An 11,203-nucleotide genomic window follows, 5' to 3' on the forward strand; every position below is an offset into this window, starting at 1 on the left:
GACGCGAGAACAGATGGACACGGCGGTAGCACTCGAGGCTGGCTTAGTTGTATTCAGGCCAGAGTAGTCTCAAAAATGAGGCAACCTGTGGCTTCTCGGTTTGAGCCCACCACCAGAAAGGCCCACGGAGGCAAGAAAAGAAGCTGGCAAGGCAAATCACCAGAAGATATTCAGACAGGGCCGCAATCACAGTTAGAGGGGATGATTGGGTGGCAGGCAGGTGGGAACCCCGTGGCCCAGCACCCAAGGCGAATGTCTTTGCATGTCTTGTGCACAACTCCAAGCAGCAGTTCCTGGGGTTTGGAAGTGTGTTACTTTTGTGATATCCCCCACCAAAAGAAGACATGAAGGTGGAGACCCTGGAGAGATGAGACCACCAAGGCGGAACCTCCACCAGGGGTGAAGTTGGGTGAGAGTCAGAAAAGACTTCCTGCCACACATGGCTCCCTTCCGGTCTGGTCGACTGGTCGACTCCTACAAACATTGTAGGTTGTAGGTGCCCAGGGGAGCTTTGCAGTTGGGACAGTAATGGTCCATGCCCTGCAGGGCGTCCACAGCAAAAGGAACGAAGCAGCAGCCCGCTATGCACCCGAACAGGGACAGGCTCCCACAGGAGAGCCAGGCGAGGGCACCAGCATTATAGGACAGCTGGTCACAATCATCTTGTTGCAAGAAGGGCAGCACAGCTGGACCAGGCAGTCAAAAAGCGAGACTGACTGCTGCACATAGACTACTTGCATGGCAATTGCATCGGTGTTGGGGATGAGCACTGGCTGGGGGTAGTATGCAGGAGGGTTCAGGCTCTTTCCACCAGGGCCAGGCACGAGCCCTGTGGTTGGCCCAGGCACAGGTGCAAGAGGCGTGGGAAAGTAACTGTTAATGGCCACTGTCTCTTCATAGGACGGGGTGCAGTGAGCAGCGATGATGGCCCAGCAGCCGCCTGGTACAATCCTGGGGCAGACATTTCACCACCACTTGTGCCGTCAATCGAGCTGGGAGGTCTCCTTTGTTCTTCTTTTAACGTGGAAGTTAGAATTTTATATTGATCTTAGTGATTTAAAAAAAAGTAGGTGCTCAGAACATGCTAATAACCCTTATGATGAAGTACTGAAATATTAGGTGTTTGTGGATTCATAACAATGGCAAAATCTTTTTTTTTTTAATACAATGCTTAATGTACATAGTCATGGTTCTAAGCACTTTACATTCATGAACGCGTGTCGTCTTTGCAGAAAGCCTGTGAAACAGATACTCTCCTATCCCCGTTTTACAATTGGGGAAACCGAGGCACCGGGAGATTAAACTATCTTGCCCAAAGTAACATAGATAGTGATCGACAAAGCCAGGAGCCCTGTGTCAGTTTCAAACCCCTGTGCCAGTTTGCTTTCTTTCTGGCCTAAAGAATCTTAAACCTAAAGTAATGAGCCTGTTGTGAAGGCTGAGCTTAAGCCCTGAAGAACTTGACTCAACAGGAAACAGCAGAATTCTAAGTTACGGGGGCTACCTGCCTCCTCTCCCTCACGGCCACGTGGGCCTGTGGAGAGGGAACCTGCCGCTTTTCGTGGGAAGAGTTGACCAAGGGGCTTTACTTCTCGTGCGAGCTGCTAACTGGCTCTGCGCCGTGCAGGAGAGTCAGTTGCGTTCAGCTACTGAAATAGTGAACGTTTTCCTACGTCAGCCACGCTGATCTCATATAACCAACTGTGTTGGGCAAAGGGAGGTGTTTCCTCCCACAGTTGGAGGCCGAAGACCTTGTTCATAATGATTAGAAAGATGTTTGTTAGTGTGCCCACTGCTTACCCACCTGTGACCTGGTGGTTGTCGCTATTGGTGGGAGAGGATTTAGGTGTTTGGGAAGTTCGACAATATCTTTGCCTCTCATCAGGGCAAACAATTGGTCAGTGAAGAGAAGGGATTAAATGTAGTGATGCTGGAGGCAGGGAGGCCACTTGGGAGACCTTGGTGCTCACAAAAGAGGGAAAAGAGACACCAGCTTCTTCTTTTTTTTTTTAATTTTTATCTTTATTAATTTATATATAGAGAGAGATAGAAACATCACTGAGAGAGAACATTGATTGGCCGCCTCCTTCGTGGCCTCCACTGGGGATTGGGCCCACATCCTGGGCATGTGCCCTGACTGGGAATTGAACTGGCGACCTCTTGGTGCATGGGTCAACGCTCAACCACTGAGCAGCACTGGCTGGGCCCAGCTTCTTGAAATAAACAATTTTGTAGATACTCCCAGGGAACAGCACGCAGAGTTAGAGCAGATTTTGTTCACTGGACAACTGTTTGCTGAACAGTCCTGTGTGCCAGGCCTTGGGCATTCAGCTCTGAACAAAACAGATACCGTCCTTGCAGGACGTCCATTCTAGTGAAAAGAATCAACAAGTGAAAGACGAACAGGAGAATTTCAGAGAGGGAGGAGTGGTCTGAAGGAAAAACAAATCGACAGAATGACCAGTAGGACAGGGGCTACTTCAATTTGGGTGGTCGGAGGGCCTCCCGGAAGAGGTGACACTTGAGTGATGAGAAGCCAGAATTGGGAGCTTCCCTGGAGGAGTGTCCTAGCAGAGAGAACTGTACCATGACCTGCTCTCCCTTGTCTTCCCATCGCAGACACGCGGTCAGTTTCCCAAAGGCCTCCTCCATCCTGGAGGGTGTGCCTGCTCTCGTCTTTGCTAGTGTGCCTCATTCCACCAGTGAAGAAAGCTCTAGTGTTAGCAGATGTTAGTAAAAACTATCAGGTGCCTTGTCAAAAAACAACAGGCCCTCTCTCCTACAAATCTCTTAGTCCAACCCGAAAAAGAAATGAGGCTAGTTTGGCATGATGTGTTTCTAGGGAGCACACTACTTCCTTTGCAGAATTCTCAGAACCCATCTGTTTAATAATCTATTCTTGAATTTCTGCAGGGGTTGATGTCATATGCCTCAGGATTGAGTCTCTTGAATTCACCAGTCCCTCTGTGTTGAAAATATGAGCAACATTGTAAATTTGCAGTCTTCTGGAACCGCACCTGCTCTCTACTATTCCTCTAAGATTGCTGACACTGGTCTGTGACCACATCTGCATATTCCTTCAGTACGCTGGGATCTGATGTGCAGCACAGGAAACTTCGACTCCTTCATTGCAGCCATTTCCTCTGTCTCCTCATGTATCATTGCAAACCACCCTCTCCCCTTAATCTATTTGTTATGTGTGGTTTTCTGATTAGAAAAGTCATACATATTGAAGACAACTGTGAAATGTGTAAGAATAGACAAAATAACTCATATTCCCAATACCTAGTGATGATTGCTTTCTGCATCTTATGATATGTTTTTTCAGCCTTTTCTCCACTGCTGCCCTCATTCTCACATATATGTGCATGCACATACATATGGTCACATACATATAAGCATACATGTTCACATGTTTATATTTTACAATTTGGGAATTAATGCAACATCTATTTGTAACTTTTTATTTAAAATATTTTGCAGTCCTCTTCTTTCCAGTCTGAATCCCTTGTCTTAAACAGCAGCAATGCTGGGCGTAATGAGGGCGGTCCTCTGGGTGCCCTTGCAGCGGTGATGGCTTTTCTGGCCATACGGAATGCAGAAGGGACAGCCACTTCCCTCCTTCCCTGGGACTTTCACAACTCCGTTATCAGGAGTAAGGGATTCCCTGTAGTATCTGGGGGGTATTTCCAGGCAGAGGGCAGCTAGGGCAACGCCCTAGAAAAGGTGGGAGCTTGTTGGCAAATCCAAAGAACAGCAAGGAGACCGGTGGACATGCACAACTGAGAGGGAAGTTAGGAAATGAAATCATGGTGCTAATGATTGAAGGATGAAATTGCCATCAACTGAGATGGGGAAGACTACCTAAGGAGGGGGGTTGTGGGTGGGTAGATCACAGATTCATCTGGGAGATGTTAAGTTCAAGATGACCATTAGACTTCCAAGTAGAGAGGTTGAGTAGACAGTTGAACATATATATCTTCAGAACGCTGGGTTTAGAGAAATAAGATGAGCTAAAATTTGGGGAAGGTTCAGTAGATAGATGGTTTAAAGCCAAGAGACATGATTTACACATATGCACTCAAGTGGTTGTCTCTATTCAGAGATGTGGAGGGCCAACGAGGGGCTCCTGGCACGTTCCAGTGGTTGGAAATCTAGGTGAAGAGAAGAAACCAGCAAAAGAAACTGAGAAGGCGTCCCCAGTGAGACGGAAGGGAAATCAGGAGAGTGTAGTAGACACCAAGGGGAGAAAAGACAAGGCAGCCATCTGTGCATTCATTTGGGTAGATTTTCAAATTCCTTTTCTTGTGGACAATACTTTTCTCACTTCAGGTACTTCTTGATAATAATCTTAGTGTCCTTTTAATTCTGATTTTTTTTTCTGATATCTTTTATCATCATCACAGGCCATATCTGAAAAGGGTATTGTTTGCTCCAGCAGCTGATTAGGTGGGGCAGTAACTCCTGGACCCCATTCCATTTAGGCTCATGTTCTTTGGTTCATAGGGAAGGGAAACAATAATGTGAACCTTAAAATCAGCCGGACTGAGGCACCTTACACAGGCATAGAGATAATTATGGACATGAAGAGAAACCTGAAAGCATTACATCTGATAGTACCTTTATCCAAGTCTCTTTGTGTGATGTTAACTCATGCATCAGATCACTCGTTCATGCCCAGGAACTGAGGAATGTACATCAGAACAGAACCACCAACCAATAAATGTAAGACGTGTTATATTGATGAATAATATTTGTTAAAATGATAAGAAATAGCACTTTCCATGTAACACATTATAATCAATATCATTAGATTTAATGTAAAATTGCTAGACACATTTGTTTAATTAAAGACACATTTGAGAATTTTATTGTATAGGCATTACGGTAGATGTGGGAGTAGTTCACAGAAACATAGGACAGGGTTTGTCTATGCTATTGGGAAGGCTAAAATGCTATAACAGGAAAGACTCTAATACTATGGCAGGAAAAAAAAAACAGATGTGTATTTTTTTCCCACAAACAAATCTGAGGTGAATGGTCCAGGTTGGCAAGGAAGCTGTGCTCACAAAGTCATTCAGGAATCCAGCTTCTTGCCTTCATTTTGTTCTGCCATCATTTAGAGTATTTTCACCTTTCAAATGGTTTAAGCTTGGATGCAAGGACATCCAGGATCCATCTTGTGGCACAGGGAGAAACAATGTGGATAAGCACATTTTTAGGTTATTTAATCAGATCTAGAAGTTGCAGACATCATCTTAACTCACTATCCATTAGCAAAAACATAGTAACATAGATTCACAAACTGTAAAGAGGCTGGGAAATGTAGTTTCTGATTTCTTCGGGGAAGTGAAGACTAGATTTCAATGGATAGCTGTTCATCTCTACCACTGTCCTTCAAAGTGCTTTCTATCTTGCAGAGGAGATAAGATGGTATGACCTTCACAAGTAACCACGATACTCAGCAAACTGTGCAAGTCCCATGAAAGCTGTTAGAGAGGGACAGAGGAAAATCAAAGAACATTCACAGCTAGAAAGATAGGGGCTTCTGGGAGGAGATGGCCATTAGGTATGGCAGGATATCAGTAGGTAAGAGTACATGGAATATCCAAAAGAGCAGTCTGGAGAAAAGGTATGAAGTTGGGGGTATGAATCTGGGTATGTTTAGAGAACAAGAAATAATCCCATTTGGCTAGAGGGTACGTTATTTACTAAACTAAAGTGACTTTAGACTAAATCTTGGAGACCTCCAGAATGCCAAGATACGATGTTTGGACCCTTTGCACAAGCACCAAAAAGGTATGGAACTTTTTTGGTTGGAGAAAGATGTAATCCAGACCCAGAATTTTCACACTGTGTTCTGAGGAGCCTGAAGATTCTGAGGCTGGACCTCAGGAACCAAGGGGAAGAGAGAACACCTGACCCTTGAAGTTGCATTCCTCCTCAAACAGCAGCAACTCTTCCATCTGCTTATGTAATAAGGATACACAACATGAAAGAGTTCATTGGAAAAAGGGTTCTGTTGCCAAATAAAAGGTATGAAAGCTCTTCCTTTAAGATGCATGCCAGAAAAAGTTATCCAATGATTTTGGAAATATAATAAGAAATGTGGTCCAGCTGGTGTGGCTTAGTGGTTGAGCGTCAGCCATTTGAGGTTGCCAGTTCGATTCCCGGTCAGGACCCATGCCCAGGTTGTGGGCCCGATCCCCAGTGGGGGGCATGCAGGAGGCGGCCAGTCGATGTTCTCTCTCATCAATGTTTCTATCTCTCTTTCCCTTCCACTTCCTCTCTCTCTAAAAAATCAATAAACAAACAAACAAACAAAAAGAAATGTATGCATGTGTGTGGGTCGGGGGGACATGCTGTGGCTTGAAAGTAAAATACCTGCTTAGACTGAAGTTTTCAAAGTTTCAAAAATACAGTGCAGGTAGTGACATTCTTATAGGCTGTCAGTTTGCAAATTTTGACTTCAAGACATATAAATATGGTGCTTTCTCCAATAAACTTGACTGGTTATTAACACCTTGTGAAGAAATACATAGCTCTGCTTTTGGCCGCGGCTTTCTCTTAAGTGTGTGTGCAAATAGCTACGGGAGCAGGCTCTATTCCGCACCAAGGCTCTGATGTCAGTTCTTGTTACTTGCCTTTGCTCATGAAGAGGATAATTGGAATTAAAAAGTCAGTTTTTAAAAATTACCCTTCCTTCCTATCTGCCTGCCTGCCTTCCCTCCATTTTCCTTCCCCTCTGTCTCTCTCCCTTTCTCCATTTCTCTCTCTTTTCTTTCTTTCCTTTCATTATTTGTCTTTACTTATTGTTCTATGTTTCCTACAATTTATTTCTTATAATGTTACTTAGCCATAGCTCTGTTTTTTCCTTTCAGAGATTATCAGGGTAGGACCACATTCTGTAAAACAGAAAGATCAAACATGATACGCAACAAAATCCAAGTTTATTTCTTTTTTTGTTCAAGTAACAGTCCTGTTACATAGTTTAGCAGGGTAGCTGTCCTCCATGTGGTCAATTGGGGGCCTAGACGGATGGTGGTTCAACCATCTTTAAAATATAGCTTCCAAGGTCACCCTGAGGTAGGGTGACCAACCGTCTTGGTTTGACAGGAACTGAATGAAGGGTTTCCTGAGTAGTAAGAATTTCAGTGATAAAGTGGAAAAGTCCTGATATCAGGATGGTTGGTTACCTACCTGGAGATAAATATTCCATTCAACTGGAAGGGGAAGAGTATAGAGAATCAAACATAAGAGTTTTTCAGTGAGCCTGACATCAGCAGCCCTGATTACATACTCTTAGAGAAATCTTAGACCCATGAACATACCTAACAGAAGGATATTAGAAAATATAGTCTAGCTGTGTGTTCAGAGAAAAGAAAGGATTTTGATGGATAGCTAGAGGTCTCTGCCACAAAGAGAAACCAAAAATTTTTACATCCTTTGAATTTTTAAAATATTTTTAATTCTACTTGGACGACAGGTAAGGGCTAGGTTTCCTTCTAGGCTTATTCCATTCACCATTTTCTGTTTGCAGTTTTTTGTTTGTCTTTGGCCCACTTAAAATTTTTTCTTTTTCATTAATTTTTTTATTACAGAGTCCCTCCTTGCCCCCATTGACATCCTCCTCTCCCCACCCCCCGCCTTCATCACACTGTTGTCTGTGACCATTGGTTATGCATATATGCGTATAAGTTCTTTGGTTTATCTCTTCTTTCCCCACACCCCCCACCACCCTTCCCTCTGAGGTTTGTCAGCCTATTCCCCAATTCCATGTCTCTGGATCTGTTTTGTTTATTATATTCCACAAATAAGTGAGATCATGTGATACTTGTCTTTCTCTGACTGGCTTATTTTACTTAGCATAATACTCTCCAGGTCCCTCCATGTTGTCTCATGGGGTAAGAGATCTCTCTTTGTTACAGCTTCATAGTATTCCACTGTGTAAATATACCACTGCTTCTTTATCCACTCATCTAGTGAAGGATTCCTGGGCTCTTTCCAGATCTTGGCTAGTGTAAAGCTGCTATGAACATAGGGGTGCATATATTCTTTCTGATTGGTGTTTCAGGCTTCTTAGGATATATTCCTAGAAGTGGGATCAAATGGCAGTTCCATTTTTAATTTTTTGAAGAGACAAGATATTTTTTTCCAGAGTGGCTGCACTTGTCTGCATTCCCACCAGCAGGGTATTAGAAGTACCCTTTTCTCCATGTCCTCGCCAGCACTTGTTGTTTGAGGATTTGTTGATGGCTGCCATTCTGGTGTGAGGTGATTGGCTCAGTCATTTTATTTGCATCTCTCTGATGATTAGTGATGATGAACATTTTTTCACATATCTCTTGGCCATTTATATGTCCTATTTGGGGAAATGTCTAGTCAGGTCCTCTGCCCATTTTTTAATTAGATTGTCTTCCTTTTGTTGAGTTGTATGAGCACTCTATATATTTTGGAAACTAACCCTTTATCCGATATATCATTGGCAAATATGTTCTCCCATACATTGGGTTCCCTTTTCATTTTAATGCTGGTTTCTTTTACTGCAAAAATGCATTTTAGTTTGATATAGTCTCATTTATTAATTTTTTCCTTTGTTTCTCTTGGCCTAGGTGATGTATCGGTGAAAATTCTGCTATGTATGATGTCTGAGATTTTGATGCTTACATTTTTATCTAGGATTTTTATGGATTCACAAGTCACATTTAAGTCTTTTATCCATTTTGAGTTTATTCTTATGGTGTAAGTTGGTGGTCTAGTTTCATTTTTTGGCATGTAGCTGTCCAATTTCCCCAGCACCATTTATTGAAGAGACTGTCTTTTCTCCATTGTATGCTCTTTCCTCCTTTCTCAAGTATTAATTTATCATAATGTCTTGGGTCGCTTTCTGGGTTCTCTGTTCTTTTCCATTGCTATATATGCCTGTTCTTATGCTAGTACCAGGCTGTTTTGATTACAATGACTTTGTAGTATAACCTGATATCCAGAATTGTGATCCCTACCACTTTGTTCTTCTTTTCAAGATTTCTGTGGCTGTTTGTGTTCTTTTTTGGTTTCATATAAACTTTTGGAGTATTTGTTCTAGATCTGTGAAATATGCCATTGGTATTTTAATAGGTGTTGCATAGAATGTATAGATTGCTTTATGTAATATGGACATTTTAATGATGTTCATTCTTCCAATCCATGAACATGGTACATGCTTCCACTTTTTTTTATATCTTCCTCTATTTCTTAATTCTTTTTTCAATGTTCTGTAGTTTTCTGAGGACAGATCTTATACCTCCTTGGCTAAGTTTATTCCTAAGTATCTTAATTTTTTGTTGTAATGGTTAATGGGGTTGTTGTTCAGTTTCTCCTTCTGTGTGTTCATTATCTGTGTATAAAAATACCAACAATTTCTGCATGTTGATTTTGTATCCTGCTACTTAGCTAGATTTATTTATTAAATGTAGTAGTTTTTTTAGAGGAATCTTTAGGGTTTTCTATGTACAATATCATGTCATCTGAGAATAATGACAGTTTTACTTCCTCCTTCCCAATTTGGATGCCTTTTATTTTTTTTTCTTGTCTGATCACTGTGACTAGGTCTTCCAGTACTATGTTGAATAAGAGTGGTGAAAGTAGACATTCTTGTCGTGTTCCTGTTCTTAAGGGAAATGCTTTTAGTTTTTGCCCATTGAGTATGATGTTGGCTATAGGTTTTTCATATACGGCCTTTATTATGTTGCAGTATGATCATTCTATTCCCACTTTGCTGAGAGTTTTTATCAAAATTGTGTGCTAGATGTTGTCAAGTGCTTTTCCAGCATCTATTGATATGATCATATAATTTTTATCTTTCATTTTGTTCATGTGGTATATAACATTTATTGATTTGCAAATATTGTACCAGAGTTGCATCCCTAGAATAACTCCCACTTGTTTGTGGTGAATACTTTTTTAAACACATTGCTGGATCTGATTTGCTAATTTTTGTTGGAGATTTTGGCATCTATGTTCATCAGGGTCATTGGCCTGTAATTTTATTTCTTTGTAATGTCTTTATCTGGTTTTGGGATTAAAATTATGCTGGCCTCATAAAAAAAGCTTGGAAGTCTTCCTTCCTCTTGAAATTTTTGGAATAGTTTGAGAATAGGTGTTAGTTCTTTAAATGTTTGGTAAAACTCTCCTGAGTAGCCATCTGGTCCAGGGCTTTTGTTTGCTGGAAGTTTCTTGATTACTGCTTCAATTTCCTTAGTTGTTATTGGTCTCTTCAGGTTTTCTCACTCTTTCTGGTTGAGTTTTAGAAGACTATGATTCTAGGAATTTGTCCATTTTATCTAGGTTGTCCAATTTCTTAGCATATAATTGTTCATAGTATTTTTTAACAATCCTTTGTATTTCTGTAGTGTCAGTTGTTACTTCACATCTTTTGTTTCTGATTTTGTTTATTTGGGTTCTCTCTCTGTTTCTTGGTGAGTCTGGCTAAAAGCAGATCCATCTTGTTTATATTTTCAAAGAACCAGCTCTTAGTCTCATTGATCTTTCATATATATATATATATATATATTTTTTTTTTTTGTCACCATGTTAGTTTTTTTTCTTCTCTGATCTCTATCATTTCCTCCCTTCTACTAACTCTGGGTTTTTCTTTTTGTTCTCTTTCTAATTCTTTAAATTGTAGCATTAGATAGTTTATTATAAAATTTTCTTGTTTCTTGAGGTAGGCCTGTAATACTATGAATTTCCCTCTCAGGACTGCTTTTGCTGTGTCTGACAGATTTTGTGTTGTTGTGTTTTCATTTTCACTAGTTTCCAGGAAGTTTTTTATTTCTTCCTTGATTTCATTGGTAACTGATTCATTGTTTAATAAGATGCTATTTAGACTTCATGTGTTAAACCTCTCTCTGGCTTTGAGTTGTGAGGAATGCTTTACAGCATGTGGTTTGTCTTTCCAGATTTCTGCATTTTTCTTTTAGGCACAGGAAGAGGAGTAAGTATTGTCTGACTAGCTTCTGGTCGTGGGGTCACACTTAGCACAGCAGTCTCTACCCAGAGAATATGCACCCACTTACTAAAAGGGCTGCTGTGCTGCTGCTGCTGCTGCTGCTGCTTCTGCTTCTGCTTCTTCTTCTTCTTCCTCCTCCTCCTCCTCCTCCTCCTCCTCCTCCTCCTCTTTCTTCTTCTTCTTCTTCTTCTTCTTCTTCTTCTTCTTCTTCTT

At 41.4% G+C, this 11,203-nt stretch overlaps 1 pseudogene; it reads right to left on the reverse strand.

The window, feature by feature from the left end:
• Positions 1 to 474: 474 nt before the first annotated feature.
• LOC118629313 lies at positions 475 to 964 on the reverse strand (annotated as a pseudogene).
• Positions 965 to 11,203: the final 10,239 nt, after the last annotated feature.

This window comes from Molossus molossus, unplaced genomic scaffold (genome assembly GCF_014108415.1).
Source record: "Molossus molossus isolate mMolMol1 unplaced genomic scaffold, mMolMol1.p scaffold_m16_p_14, whole genome shotgun sequence".
Classification (NCBI taxonomy): Eukaryota; Metazoa; Chordata; class Mammalia; order Chiroptera; family Molossidae; genus Molossus; species Molossus molossus.